The sequence below is a fragment of the Lithobates pipiens genome, unplaced genomic scaffold (genome assembly GCF_037356315.1).
Source record: "Lithobates pipiens isolate NorthernLeopardFrog02 unplaced genomic scaffold, aLitPip1_a1.2 Scaffold_23, whole genome shotgun sequence".
In the NCBI taxonomy this organism is placed as follows: Eukaryota; Metazoa; Chordata; class Amphibia; order Anura; family Ranidae; genus Lithobates; species Lithobates pipiens.
Window position 1 is genome coordinate 54,946,957 of NW_027507785.1, and position 16,731 is coordinate 54,963,687.

A 16,731-nucleotide genomic window follows, 5' to 3' on the forward strand; every position below is an offset into this window, starting at 1 on the left:
CCTCGTATTTACAAGCAAAGGGCTCAGATCAGGAATATATTATCGTGACATTATTATTCTCGTCTCTCTCCCTCCAAGGTGCGCTTTGTGGGATGATGTAATAAGATGCAGTTTAAACCTCTTGAGCTTAACACCAACCTTGTCCTGGTGATTATTGTCTTTTGCAGAGGTGAAATTAGTGCACAAATCCTAACCATATTCTGCCTCCATTATCGAGTTTTATACACAAGCTTGTGCATTTCCGGGTAAGGGGGGGGGGGGGGCGCCGTGTGTGTGTGCCTGCCCACCCAGGCCTTGCAGTCACTGGCTCCAGCACATGCCAATCACCGGTTCCCGGCCAATAATTTATGGCTGGGGTCCCGCTGATTGTCTGAGAGAGCTTTTGTTGTATGTAAACAACGCCAAGCTCTCTTCTACTGCTGGTTTTTGTTTCTCTACAAAGCAGGGAATAAAAACCGACACATTCCTTAGTAAAAGCACATCACAGTACACGCTTTACACATAGTTAGGCGGATGTTTAACCCTTGGACCTCCCCTGATGTTAACCCTTTCTCAGCCAGTGTCATTAGTACAGTGACAGTGCATATTATTAGCCCTGTTCACTGTATTGGTATCACTGGTTCCCATAAAGTGTCAGTGTCAGAATGTTCGCCGCACTATCGCAGTCCTGCTAAAAGTTGCTGACCGCATCCATTACTAGTAAAAAGAAATCAGGGTGGATTTGATTGAAATCCATAAATTTTGAAGAGCAACTGTCATCTCTGTCCGGCAGTCGGCTCCTCCTCTGTCCGGCAGTCGGCTCCTCCTCTGTCCGGCAGTCGGCTCCTCCTCTGTCCGGCAGTCGGCTCCTCCTCTGTCCGGCAGTCGGCTCCTCCTCTGTCCGGCAGTCGGCTCCTCCTCTGTCCGGCAGTCGGCTCCTCCTCTGTCCGGCAGTCGGCTCCTCCTCTGTCCGGCAGTCGGCTCCTCCATAGAGTAGGAATATGAAAGAGCCGAGCGCAGCGAAGCCGAGCCCGAAGCGTGGCGAGCGAAGCTCGTCTGTGAGGGGCCCTCTAATATTCACAACCCTATGTCCGCTTGGATGGTGGGGCCTGCATCAATCAACTAGAAGAACTGGGTCTACAGCAACTGATAAAGACTCCCACGCATGGGTCAGGACACACCCTGGACCTCATTTTCAAACAGAACATCGACGTCAACATATGCGACAACATAACTCTGCCATGGACGGATCACCACGCCATCAAATTCAAAATCACTACCAACATCACCAACGCAAAACGGAAACCTGTAACAACGCACTGGACCAGATCGCATAAAAAACTGTACTCTGAAGCCTTCAAAACCACTCTGTTCAAAAAAATATCTACAATAACCTTAAACCACTCTACGGAGGAAACACTCAACTCCCTGAACAAGGCATTACTGCAATCAGCAGACTCGGTAGCACCAAAACGCAGAGCTCTCATCAGGAAGAAAAATGCTGGATGGTTTAATAGCTCCCTCTCCGTACTAAAGCAAGAACGCAGAAGAGCGGAAAGAACATGGAGAAGAAATCCCACCGAGGAAAACCTATTTAACTACAAAGGTCTGACAGAGAATTATCGGAAAGCAATCTTCAAAGCCAAAAAGGACCACTTCTCATATACAATCTCAACGGCCGCAAACCAACCACGGGAACTGTTTAAACTGGTTAATCAATCAATGAATCCGGTGTGCCTAGAACCCCCAGAAAGCGAATCCCAGGATTACTGTGACAAACTGTCAGATTTTTTCATCGATAAAGTCAAAACCATCAGGGAAACAATTTGTCAGAAGAAAACATCCGACCTCAGCCAGCAAATACATAAAGAGGATGTCCGCACCAACATACCGCAACCGCCAAAATTTTCACTATCCCCAATTACCGTAGACACCGCAAAAAACATCATTAATAAACTGCGTGACAGTACCTCACCTATTGACATCATCCCCACAAAACTACTGAAAGAATGCTCCGACATCGTGGCTCCAACCATAACCCACCTCATAAACCGATCATTCCACGAAGGGATTGTTCCCAGCATCCTCAAACAAGGCATCGTCAAACCTCTACTCAAGAAACCAAACCTGGACCCTCAGGATCCAAACAACCGTAGGCCAATTACAAGCCTCAACACCATTTCTAAGATCATGGAGAAAGCCGTAGTACATCAGCTACAACTTCACCTGGATACTCACAAACTCCTGGACCCGCTGCAATCAGGCTTCCGCCCGGGTCATGGAACAGAAACAGCTCTCCTCAAGATTTGGGATGACGCCCTCGAAGCGGCAGATGACGGAGAGCCGTGTCTCCTCGTACTGCTAGACCTAAGTGCAGCGTTTGATACAGTAGATCACAATACTCTACTCGTCCGCCTCACAGAAGTAGCCGGAGTCCAAGACATAGATCTCCATTGGTTCGCGTCCTTCCTAGGAAATCGGTCACAGACAGTGAAACTAGGAAAATTCCTCTCCGAAACTCGGGCAGTCACCTGCGGAGTCCCTCAAGGCTCTCCGTTGTCACCCGTTCTCTTTAACATTTACATTCGCCCACTCCTTCAAATCATCAGATGCTCAGATCTCTGCTTCCACTCTTACGCTGACGACACGCAACTTTATTTCCGGATCAATGGAAAAAAAGATCACCAACAACAACTTGAAAACTGCCTCAAATCAATAGAGGACTGGATGACCACCAACTCCCTCCAGCTGAACCAATCAAAGACAGAGCTTCTTATCTTACACCCAAATCATAAGCCCGCAACCAAAACCTCCTGGTCTCCACCAACCGTCTTTGGGCAGACTATCTCCCCAAAGACCAAAGCCAAGAGTCTCGGGGTTATTTTAGACGCACAAATGTCAATGGATGCGCAAATAGGAGCAGTAGTCAGTCGATCTCACCATCTGCTGCGCATGCTTCGCAGACTCATCCCTTTTATCCCAAAGAATGACAAAGCAGTGGTAGTTGGAACAATCATTAATTCACGACTGGACTACGCAAACTCGCTTTACATAGGATTACCACAATATCAACTTGCGCGATTACAACTGATCCAAAACACGGCGGCAAGGCTGATAACAGGGAAAAAACCCTGGGAATCCATTTCTCCTTCACTGAGGAGCTTACATTGGCTAACCGTAAAAAATCGGATCACGTTCAAGACCCTTTGCCTCACATACAAATGCGTGCATAGAGAAGCTCCGCAATACCTAATGGAGAAAATAAATCATTACACACCAAACCGCAGTCTTCGATCAGCCAACAAAAACCTCCTCCTCGTGCCCAAAGCCCGGTATAAATCCAAGGGGGATCGGAGATTCGCTGTCCAACGGCCTCGGCTATGGAATGCTCTACCAATAAACATCCGCCTGGAAGAAAATCACCTGGCTTTTAGGAAAAAACTCAAGACCTTCCTCTTTTAGCAGATGATCAAAGCTCGCCACAGCGCCTAGAGGCGATTCAGTTCGCATTGTGCGCTATATAAGTATTTCATTCATTTCATTCATTCACCACCTCCACTCACGGCGCAGGCGCCGTTCAACTTTTCCGAAGCTTCGTCTGCTCCGTGCTGCGCATGCGCAGTACGGGGCGGACGCTATATGATGGCCGGACACTATATGGCACAACACCAGCCGTCGGCTCCTCCTCTGTCGGGCCGTCGGCTCCTCCTCTGTCCTGCCCCCCCCCTTCCTCTACATTCATTGCTAACAGAGGTAATGAACTCCCTCTGAGGATGGCTGCCACCTTGTTTTAAATGACACTGACTGATGTAAATGTGCTTTTAAAGCTACCATTGTACCATCCACCTAGACATCACATTATTCAGAGTGCTGGAACCCCCCTCTTTCTTCATCCTCCTCTGACCCGCTGTTGGCTCCTCCTCTGACCCACCGTTGACTCTCCCACAGTCCCATTCACTTTAATGGGACAGCTGGTGATGCGGCAGTGACACAACAAGGTGAGGGATGTGGCAGCAGCAGGTGAGTGGGCGCCCGCTAACAGGCGCTGCCATGATGGATCTGAAATGACAGGTGCTCTTTAAATGCACTGATCAGTGTGTTCTGATAGCAGAGGAGTCCCGCTGGGAGGAATGTGTGGATGGGGGAATCCTTCAGTCCCCCCCCCCCCCCCCCTTTTTGGGCTGGCTGGTCAAAGAACTATCCATGTATGGCCACCTTTTAGAGGAACTTCATAACACTACCCCCAACCTTTAATAATAATTTAGTTTAGTATTTAATTTTTTTTTTTTTTTTTTTTTTTTTTTTTTTTTTAATCCTGAATTCAGCTACTCGCTTGCCTAGAAAATCTAAATCTGTAGCTTGGCTGCTACACACAGAGTGCCACACCTCCCATCATTTCTGGTGTCATCAGGAGTCAGCTGTCATTTCTGGGCTCAGGCAGCCCTCCGATGTGCACCAGGCCCATCATCCTGCATTTGTACGGTGTGGAAGCCGATGCCTCCTGGGATATGTGATGTGCAGATTTCACGAGCCGGGGCTCATAATTATCACCTGAATGAGAAGAGATGGAGAACCAGGGAAAAAAATGAAAATAAACTACTGAAAAATAATCCAATAGGGGGATTTTTTTTTTTTTAACGATATTAAAAATAAAAAGTGTGTATGTGTGTGTGTGTGTGTGTGTATGTATGTATGTATATATATGTGTGTGTGTATATATATAAATTTTTTTTTTCTCTCTCTCTACTACACAAAAACTTGCAACAAGGCCATGGAGGATGCAGGTGTAGTTATTAAAGTGGAAAGACTCTGGTGGTCAGTGGAGTCGGATCAGACAACGATGGGATGTCAGTCTTTGTATTGTACATCTGCCAGAGACCTTGGCTCATCCTTGTGTACGTGACTTCTTACATATTGTGTCACTAGAGGAGGCAGCTGCAGGGATATAAGCTAATTGACTTAATCTAATAAGCATTGCAAGGTGCAGTAACCTTTTGCTATTGGTTGCCTTTAACTTTTAATGATGTAACCTCGGTGAACTGAATTTTAGTCACTTCTGATTACTGCACTGTGCAGATTGTCATTGCTTATAGTAAGTACTATTTTATAAATCTTCTTATGAGTTCCTACATTTGAGATATTTGCTGTTTTTTTTTTTTAAGGGTATCGTAGCCAATTTAATACCGGGCACTTTCACCCCCTTCCAGCCCAGGCCAATTTTCAGCTTTCAGCACTTTGGATGACAATTGTGCGGTCGCGCAGCACTGTACCCAGATTATTATTTTTTTTTCATTTTCTTTCCCACAAATAGATCTTTCTTTTGGGGGTATTTAATCAACACTATTTATTTTTTGCTAAACAAAGACTGAAAATTTTGAGGGGGAAAAAAAATTGAAAGTTTTTTTCTTTTTGTTTCTGTTATAAAATATTATAAATAAGTTTTTCTCCTTCACTCATGGGGCAGGACGGATGAGCGGCACTGGTGGGCACGGATTGGCATCCCTGGTGGGAACGGACTGGCATGTGATCAGCTGTGATTGGACACAGCTTATCACATGGTAAAGAGTCTACGTCCTAGTAGAGCTTGCATGATTTAATGGTTAAAGAATCGAGGTCGCAATTCAACCTCCCTTGTGATCTTAATACAGCATTTCCTCGATTCACTGCAAAGTTCTCTGCTCAAGCCAATGGCTGTAAAAAAAAAAAAAAAAAAGTAAAAAAATAAACAGGCAGTCTGCCAAGTTGATCACATCATTGCTCAGGCAAGATAAAGAGAAACATTGTAACATTTTGTTCTTTGATCAAAGGAATAAACTTCTGTCTATGGGTGAGGGCAGTTTAACCACTTAGACTAAACATGTTTCTGACATTTTGTTGCTTATAAGCTAAAAATCTTCTAGAAAAAAAAAAAAAAAAAAAAAGAACATTACTTGGAACCACCAAACCATTATATATATATATATATATATATATATATATATATATATATATATATAATTTATTAGGGCTGGGAAAATTAAAGATTAATTCCTCGATTAATCGTTAATTTTTTGATCGGTATTCACCTCTCGATCCGGTGACATCAGACATCGTCACCAGACTCCTCCCCCCCCTTCCCCAAGTGCCTCCATCTGCTAACGAAGGGAAGGGGGGAGGAGTCCGGTGATGTCGATGTCCGTGACATCACTGGACAGTGATGGTAAATATGGATGTGATTAAGTGGGATCGTTCAGTGAGCTAAGTGTAGGCAAATTTGATGACTTCACACTCTGGTATGTCTGCGTGACTGGCTAAAGTGATGCCTACTTGCCTGACTATAAAGTGACTGCCAGTCAATATACTAGATAAGTTTTATAATTAAAGTTAAACGAACTTTCTACGTTTTTCTTAAAGTTTAATAAAAATGACTTGCGTCAGTGCTACAGTTTGAATTTAAAACGTATTTGTGTGAACTGTGAAGTTAAGTCATGGATTGTGGAAACTAACTAGTGTCGGGTGATTGTATATAGTGTATACCACATTTACCACTGACTAATGCAGAGTTGCAATGCAAGGAGATCAGCTAAAAGTAGTTGGATCTGTATGTGCGTTATAATTAATCTAAAGTAGTCGATTAATCGAACACGAAAATTTTAATCAGTAACAATTTTGACAGAGACCCTAGAGAATAAAATGGCTGCTGTTGCAATATTTTTATGTCACGCTGTATTTGCACAGCTGTCTTTCAAATGCAATTTGTTTGGAAAAAAATACACTTTAATAGATAAAAAAAAAAAAAACTAAACCGTAAAGTTAGCCCGAGGCACCGCACTACCAATCACTCCGCACCCTTGTGGCTCCTCCTGCTGGATGTCATATGACGCCCAGTCAGGATAATGAAACCACCGCCCGGCCGCCATTCAGTTATAGGCCGTGATTAAAAGGTCAAAATATAAAATCGTATGTTATTTTTCTACTTTGTACTTAAACCGATTAAAGCGGAACATCAACCCCCCCCCTCCCCTCCAATGCTTGCCCCGGCTCTCCCGTCCCTCCAAGAGGCCCGAGCGACCAGCCATCACGTCTGCCAGCTGGCTGAAGACCTGAACAAAGCCGGAACCGGCTTTGATCAGGTCTCAGATCTGGTAACTCAGATCTGATGTCATGATATCACTTCGGGTTTACGGAAGACTTAAAGGCGCCAGATTAAAAAAAAAAGACAGCATTTTAAAACAGGCAAAGGACCGCAGATCCCTCCATAAAGAGTACCTGTCACCGCCTATTACTGTCACAGGGAATATTTACGTTCCTTACATTCCATGCGACAGCAATAAAAGTGTTTTAAAAAAAAAAAAAAAAATTGGGCTAACTTTACTGTGTGGGGTTTTTTTTTTTTTTTTTTATTTTTTTTTCTAATTCATGGAAGTGTATTTCTTCCAAAAAAAAGATTTGAAAGACCTGTGTGAATAAAATATTGCAATAACAATTGTATTCACTATGGTTTCTGTTAAAACAAATGTGTGTGTGTGTGTGTGTGTGTGTGTGTGTGTGTGTGTGTGTGTGTGTGTGTGTGTTATATATATATATATATATACATATACATATACATATACATACACACACACACACACACACACACACACACACACTCTATCTCATGTGTAAGTGATGATCACATACTTAAAAAAAACAGAGGACCTGCGTGTCTCCTAAATATTGCGATTTGCTGCAACCATGTGATCACGGAATAAAGATTTGGACCCATTTTGGAGATCTTGGCGCGCTGGTGATATTCTCTCTTTTTTTTTTTTTTTTTGGGCAGCCAAATGAATGGGCTGCCATGCCCGCCCAAACGAAAGCCCACATGAGTGTGAATCGGGGCCTGGAACCAAATTTTAAAGTGGTTTGGTACCTAAAAAGGAAAGTTCATGTTATTAAAATCAACAGATGGCATACTTACCTAAACGAACCCTGAAAAAAAAAATATTATTTACTTACCTTTTATTTCTGATGTTTCAGCTGACTTCCGGGTTCTCCTCCCGTGGGAGTAGGCGTGGCTATCGTCCTCGCAATGGTCCCTGGGAAATTTCCCAAGAATCCATGGGGGACAATGAAATTGCAAAATCTCGCGAGATTTCTGTAGTGTCACATTTTGCTGCCTATCACAGAATGCAACGGAAGTGAAGAAATTGCGTACTTCGCATGCGCCGTGCGTTCCAAACACTAGCGCCGTGCGTTCCAACATATGTTCGGCAATACAGCATCACATAATGTTACGGAAGTGACTGTGCAGACAACACAAACACTGGGCGTTACAACACTAATACTTCCCTTGTTACCTGGTATCAGTTTTTAAATAACCATGCTGAGCTACGTGTGCTGTTAGGTTATGGAGTGCTGGGACTTGTAGTGCCTATGCTGAGCTATGTGCAGTCTTAGGTTCTGGAGTGCTGGGACTTGTAGTGCCTATCCTGAGCTACGTGCAGTGTTAGTTTCTGGATTGCTGGGACTTGTAGTGCCTATCCTGAGCTACGTGTGGTGTTAGGTTCTGGATTGCTGGGACTTGTAGTGCCTATGCTGAGCTACGTGCAGTGTTAGTTTCTGGATTGCTGGGACTTGTAGTGCCTATGCTGAGCTACGTGTGGTGTTAGGTTCTGGATTGCTGGGACTTGTAGTGCCTATGCTGAGCTACGTGCGGTGTTAGGTTCTGGATTGCTGGGACTTGTAGTGCCTATGCTGAGCTACGTGCAGTGTTAGGTTCTGGATTGCTGGGACTTGTAGTGCCTATGCTGAGCTACGTGCGGTGTTAGGTTCTGGAGTGCTGGGACTTGTAGTGCCTATGACGAGGGCGTGTACGAATTTGCCATTTTTAAAGTGGGCAGGCAGCTGTATCTGCCATTACACACGAGGAAGCAAGGAAACATCACTGAGCATGTGCAAGATGGAGCGGAGCATGCTGGGAGCCAGACGTCATCATATACCAGGAAGTAAATGCCTGTGGGCTTCAGACGCCCACAGTTAAAATGGAAAACGCCAGAGCAGGTTTTTATAAGTCATTCCGAGGAAAAGATTCGTCGCGCCGGGGGTCAAAAAAACGCCGGACGTGGATGCCAATCGAAGGTAGCACTCGCCCACCTGTGACACAGGTAAGAAAAAAAAAAAAAAGAGCGGAATCCCGCTTTAAATCTGGGTGTTGAACACTAGAGGGCACCTTTGAAACTTGGAATAGTTGGTAATGGAGAACAAAAACTGCTCAATTTTTATGTGAATTGTTTGAAAATGTAAAGTTTTTGCCCCTGATTTGTTTTCTATAAGTTTTGCATAGAGATGACTGCGATTGGCTGCTTTTGCGGTGGCTGTTGCCTCACCAGAGTGACGTATAATAAAGCTTTGTACACTTTCTGCTCTGTCGTTTCTTTAGGGTGTGTAATAATACTTGTTCAAAGACAAAGGCCGGCCAAATGTACAAAACTCCCTTTAGTACTCTTATACATTTTTTATTTATATCGCTTTATAGTTGCTTTATGCCAGCCTAATTCAAGGCAAAAAAATTTTTTTTCAATGAGAAAAAAATGATTATATATATATATATAATTTATTTGAAAGTTGGTGTGTGTTGTTTTTTTTTTTTTTTTTTTTTTCTTTGACCCCATAAGGGAATTATTTCTTCTTGGGGGCCCATTCACACTAGGAACTGCACTGCGGGTTCCTGTGTGATTCACATGCAGTTCTGTGCAGTGCGATATCAGCCCATTCATTTTAAATAAGCTGAAATCGCACCGCACCAAAAGTAGTACATGCACTACGTTTGGTAATGCACTGCAACCGGATCACATGGTACATTTGTACCATACGATATGGAGCAGGCAAACGCCCTGCATTTTGCAACCTGCTTTCATGGCGTCATTAACTTTGCACTGACGCCCGCCGCAAATCGCAAGGGCCGCACTATTTGTGCAGGAAAACTGTCGCAGAATGCAGATTTTCTGCATGGCATTCTAGTGTGAAAATGCCCGTACTGTCCCTATTACACCCATACTAAAAATAAAAGGGGAGGCCGGGGTTTGAAAGAGAGAGCATCAGTTGCTTTCATGACAGTAATATCCAGCAGAAAGCAGGGTGGATAAAAATCGATGATTTAAAAAATAAAATCGGATTTTATTTTAACCACTACAATACCCCTTCCTTCCCAGCCCAATTTTCAGCTTTCATCGCTCTCGCACTTTCAATGACAATTGCGCGGTCATGCTACGCTGTACCCAAATTTTTATCATTTTGTTCGCACAAATAGAGCTTTATTTTGGTGGTATTTATTCACGACTCAGTTTTTTATTTTTTGCAATATAAGTGCAAAAAGAGCGGAAATTTGGGAAAAAAAAAACCGATTTTCTTTCTATTTTAAAAGAAATCCAATAAAATCTAATTTTATCGTAAATTTAAAGGGGTTGTAAAGTAAAAATTTTTATTTTTTTAAAATAACAAACATGTCATACTTACCTCCACTGTGCAGCTCGTTTTGCACAGAGTGGCCCCGAACCTGCTCTTCTGGGGTCCCTCGGCGGCTGTCTCTGCTTCCTCCCGCAGGTGCTTCTCACGTTAATGCGAGCTCCCTCGCATTGGTGAGAAGCACTGCGGGCGCACTCCCGTGATACAGCCGGCGGCTATAGCCGCTCGCTGTATCACAAGGCCCCGCCCCCGGCGCGCTGCGTCATTGGATGTGATTGACAGCAGCGCGAGCCAATGGCTGCGCTGCTTTCAATCCATCCACTCCAGCCAATCAGCGGCCAGGCTGAGCGGCGAAGAGGACGGCGGGGGCGAGCGCGGGATTTTCGAGGGGTCAGGTAAGTAAAACGGGGGGACTGGGGGCGCCGGCAGTGTGAGATGTTTTTTCACCTTAATGCATAGAATGCATTAAGGTGAAAAAACATTTACCTTTACAACCCCTTTAAGCCAAAATTTATTCTGCTACATGTTTTTGGTTAAAAAATTCCGTTAAGTGTATAATTGGTTTGTGTGATCACGGGTATATGTACGCAAATGATCATGTACAGATGTGCATCATCAGCCGGCTGCAGCGATCTGCTCTCCTCTCCTCAGCGACGACTTCCGTGTGTGGAGAGGAGAGCTGATTGCCTAGCAACTGCCTGTTTGTTTACATCACATGATGGCTGTGATTGACACGACCGTCGTGTGATTAGAAGGGCCAATCACAGAGCCCTCCTGCCGATCCGAAATGCGCCGTGTCCGGGTGACACGAGCGCTGCGCAGGCACGCACGCGATCCCCCTCCTTCTGAAGGACGTTCCCGAACATCCAGTCAGAAGGAGGAGGCTAGTTAAGAAAATGCCTTTGGAGTAAAAAACCTAGTTTTCTATTTAAAATACTTTTTAATAATTTAGTTTATTCAGCATGAAATGCAGCTTATATTATGTAGCATGAGGCTGTATATTCTGCAATATTTAAATTTTTTTTGTAAACTCGTTCAATGAGTCCAAGTTCTGCAAGCTGAGATAACATAACATGCACTGCATTAATGCATTTACACCATTTCACAGGAACCATGAGATAAAAGAAAGTTCAGGAATATTCCTTTATCCCATTGTTTTGCAAATCTATGTACACTACAAACTGTATGATTAAATCTGTTCTGATATCGCTGTTAACTAACATGACCTCTTATTATTCTAAATAGGAAATCTTCATTTTGTTTGCAAATATTAAAGTTTAAGATTAAAGAAAGAACTACCAGCAAGAATGAGTCCTTACATTTAACCACTTCAGCCCCAAAGCGATTTACTCCCTTAATGGCCAGGCCATTTTTTGCAATAACGCCACTGCGTCGCTTTAACTGACAGTTGCCTGGTCGTGCGACGTTGTACCCAAATAAGTTTGTTTTCCCACAAATAGAGCTCAGTTTTGGTGGTATTCAATAATCTCTGCGGTTTTTATTTTTTGCACTATAAACAAAAAAAAGCAGCAATTTTGGAAAAAAGCTTTTTTTTTTTTTTCTATAATATCCCCAAATTAAAAAAAAAAATGTCTTTGTCAGTTTAGGCTGATCTGTATTTTTCTACATACTTTTTTGGTTAAAAAAAATCGCAATTGGTTTGGGCAATAATAAATATATATAATTATAGCGTCTAAAAAAAAAAGAGGAAAGATTTATGAGATTTTTATGGCTTTTTAAACTAGTAATAGCGGCTATCCGCGATTTTTATCAGGACTGCAACATTGTGGCGAACAGATCGGACATTTTTGACACTTTTTTTTTTTTTTTTTTGGGGGGACCATTGACATTTATACAGCGATCATAGCTATAAAAATGTACAGATTGATTTTTTTTTTTTTTTTTTTTTGTGTAACTCACTGGTAGGGAAGAGGTTAATGCTTGGGGCGATCAAGGGGTTAAATATGTTCCCTCATGTGTTTCTAACTGTAGGGGATGTGACTGACTAGAGGAGGAGCCAGATCGCTGTTCCCACTTAGAAGAAACAGACGATCTGTATCTCCTCCCCTGTCAGAACAGGGATTTGTGTGTTTTAAACACACAAATCCCTGTGCTGGCTCTCGTGCCCGGCTCCTGTACATATACGGCGGGAGGATGGCTCTCCTGCGTGAATCGCCATATATGTACGGCGGCTCCTTTTTTAAAGAGCCATAAGCAGGCAGGCGCCATCACCGCCGGCCACGTGCATTGGGTCCCCCGGCGTGCAGCGGGCGGCCTGTCTGTTTATGGCTCTTAAAAGGAACCGCCGTACATAAATGGTGATTTGTGTAGGAGAGCCATCCTGCCGCCGTATATATGTACAGGAGACGCGCACAAGAACCAGCATGGGGGGTGTGTGTGTGTGTGTGTGTGTGTGTGTGTGTGTGTGTGTGTGTGTGTGTGTGTGTGTGTGTGTGTGTGTGTGTGTGTGTGTAAAAGCACAAATCCTTGTCCTGACAGGGGAGAAGAGATGCAGAATGTATGTGTGTGTGTGTATATGTATGTATATATAATATATAATCTCGGGGGGGGGGGGGGGCCACAGAGGGCAATAAAAACATAATAGGAGTTCTAATCCCTTTCCACTCTATCTCAAACAAAATAGTTTTGCCTTTAGTTTTACTTTAAGTTTAACTTTTTTTTGTTTATTATTTTTTTGCACATTATAGCCACATTTTAGGCCTGAAGATGACATAAAATTCCCAAAACATTCTATATCTTCTGAAAGCGGAGAATCGGGAGTAGACCGGGACGGGGCTCCTCTCTTTACGGTAGAACTGAAAGATATATATGATGGGATTGTTTTAAAAATACACAACACCAAACAGTGATGGTTCTATATATTAAAGCGGGAGTCCACCGGGACTCCGCGTTTTTTTTTTTTTTTTTTTTTAAAGCCAGCAGCTACAAATACTGCAGCTGCTGACTTTTAAATAGTGACACTTACCTGTCCAGCGCGCGCCCGCGATGTCGGCACCCGAAGCCGATCGCTCGCTCGTGCCGCCGCCATCTTGGGTATGGGAATCAGGAAATGGAGCCTTTCGGCTTCATTTCCCGGTTCCCTACTGTGCATGCGCGAGCCGCGCGGCGCAATCCGGACGGTCCCCGCTGCCTCTGGGAGCTGTGTGTTTCCCAGCAGGCAGCGGGGCACTTGCTGAAGGGGGCGGGCGCTTGCGGAAAGGGGCGTAACGTACGCCCCTTTCCGCAGAGAGCTAGCCCGGAAGTGGGTGCAGTTACCTGGATTATCCAGGTAACTGCACCCCCCTCCCCCCTGAAAGGTGCCGATTGTGGCGCCGGAGGGGGGGGGATTCCGATGAGCGGAAGGTCCATTTTAGGGCGGACCTCCGCTTTAATGATGGAAAACAAAGACCGTGTTGAATTGCACAATGAACAAACATGCCGGCTACATTTCCATTGTCGGTGCGGCTCTCTGGGCTGCCTCTTGCTTCATTCCTTGGTAGGCCTATTATTGGGCTGTAATTGAACTCTTTTCTTAGCACTGACAGCAGCCTGGTGCCTTCAGCGGAAATCTATTCCTCATTGTGCCGCACAGATGGCGACCGAGTAATCCCCAAACCACATCTGTGTCTGCGATGATTAGACTCTGGATGGTTAATGTAATACCAAAGATTATCGGGATGGATACCCCAGCAACCTTATGCATGCAAAGTCCTTGTGTTGGCTGCGGAGTTTGGTACATCACTACCAAGGGGTCTGCTGTTTCCCCATACTGGGCTTCCTGGCTTTTTTTATTTTTATTTTAAATTTTTTTTTTGTAATCACTTGTAAAAAAAAAAACCCATCCTCCCTCTTCTTTTTTTTTTTATTTTTTTTTTTTTAAACTTTTTTTTTTTTTTTTTTTTTTTTGTGTATTCTGTCTCTCACTTTGCTTATTTAGGGTAAAGTCACAGGTTGTCTTATGAAAAGAATTGCCTCCCACTGATGATCAACTTGCCCCTCACTCCATTACTGTTGCAAATGTGAGCTTGTTTTAAAGTGGAATCAAACTCCATTTTTAAAATAATTATTTTTTTTTGGCTGATGTGGAAATCAAATTTCTAAAATCTAATTTCTTCATCCGTTTAGGCCAATAAGTGTATAATAATATAAAAATCCCAATAAGTGTATATATTGGTTTGCGCAAAAGCATTAAAGAATCTACAAACTATGGGATATTTTTAAGAATTTTTTTTTTTTCTAGTAATGGCGGCAATCCATTGATTTTTATTTATTTATTTTTCATGACTGCGGTTTTGCTGTGGACACATCAGATACCTAACTGAGACTTTTTGGGGACTAGTGATACTAATACAGCTAAATAATATGCACTGTCACTGTACTAATGACACTGGCAGGGAAGGGGTTAACAGGGGTGATCAAAGGGGTTAAGTGTGCACCTAGGGAGTGCTTTCTAACCAGGGAGGGTGGGTGCTGTGACTGGAGGAACACAGATCTGTGTTTCTCAATCTTCTCCTCTCACAGAACAGCCGTCTGCCTTGTTTACATAGGCAGACTGCCGTTCTGCCTCTCCAATGAACAATCGCGGGTGTGCCAGCAACCGCTGTGTCCAGTAACAGCAGGAGCAGGTCGCTGGCGGCACGCGCACCCCAGACCCACTGCATGAATTTAAGTACCTGCCGCAAGTATATCTGTGTGTGGCGGTCCTTAAAGTGGAGTTCCACACAAAAATGGAACGTCCGCTTTTTAGAACCCCCCCCCCCCCCCCCCCCCCCCCCCCGGTGTCGCATTTTGGCACCTTTCAGGGGGGTGGGGGGTGCAGATACCTGTATAATACAGGCATTTGCACCCACTTCTAGGAATAGACTCCCGCAGGGGGTCTACGCCACTCCCACGCCACTGTGGGCGGGGTGTGTGAGTGTTTGTGCCTCTGTGTTTTGTGTAATTCCAGGAAGTGAACAGGCAGCAGCTTCAGCTGCCCACAGTTAAAATGGCTGCAGCCAGACTCAGTGGAGGGAGATTTCTGCCGCATATTTGGCAAGTACAGAATCACAGTAGAGTAGATATAAAATAATATGCAAAGTGGTTGGAGGGAAGCTTCAGAATGGCAAAGATGTTTTTATTACAAATTATGTGAGCAGACTGCAGTTCCTCTTTTTAAAGTGGTTGTAAACCTCAGACATGAAATATAAACAAAGCAGCATATCCCTCTACAGCAGGGGTCTCAAGCTGGCCGCCCTCCAGCTTTTGAGCAACTACAAGTCCCATCATGCCTCTGCCTGTGGGAGTCAGGCTTGTAACTGTCAGCCTTGCAATGCCTCATGGGACTTGTAGTTTCGCAACAGCTGGAGGGCCACCAGTTTGAGACCTCTGCTCTACAGTGAATCCAGATCCAGTGTTATTTGTCTTCTACCTCCATCCTCCTATCAGTATGAGTCACTTCTGATAAGTTTTCCTGACACCAAGAGAAAATTGGTGACCGAGGAGGCCCCTCCAATTGATTGACAGCTCTGTTGCTGTGTGGAGGGGGGGTGTATCCTTTACCTCCAATCGGTTCTCATTAGAGCTCTCCTCACTGAGCTCTGCAGAGTGTAACTTCAAATCTTTTTTCTGAACTTTTAGAAAAGTTTTAAAATCCAGCATGTGGCTGAAGAGAAGACTGTAGATAAACGGGTACAACATATGTAGGAGGGTTTGTTTCATCTCTGTGTCCCCTGAGGCCAGTCACTTCACTGGGTATATGGAAGGGTTTTTTTTTTTTTTTTTTGATCCTATCATTATTACTAATTAAAGAGGGATTCCACCTACAAAAAAAATATTAAAAGCCAGCAGCTATAAATACTACAGCTGCTGACTTTTAATAAATGGACACTCACCTGTCCCGGGTTCCAGCGATGCCAGCAGCCGAGGCCGATCGATCGCTCGGCTGCTGCCACCACCATTCTAGGTGAGGGAATCAGGAAGTGAAGCGAATCGGCTTCACTTCCCGGTTCCCTACTGCGCATGCGCGAGTCACGCAGCGCAATAGGAATTGTCCGCGCTGTCACTGGGACCCGTGTGTGTCCCAGCAGACAGCGCGGCAGGACAGGAAATGGCGTAGACTCCCACGGGAGTCTATGCCCGGAAGTGGGTGTAAAAACCTGTCTTTGACAGGTATCTCCACCCCCCTCCCCCCTGAAAGGTGCCAATTGTGACACCGGAGGGGGGGAGGGATCCGATCAGCGGAAGTTCCACTTTAGGGTGGAACTCCGCTTTAAGTACAAAAACTATTATACAATGCATGTTATGTATTTAGAAAAACAATATATCTCACTGAATTTTTTTTCTGCC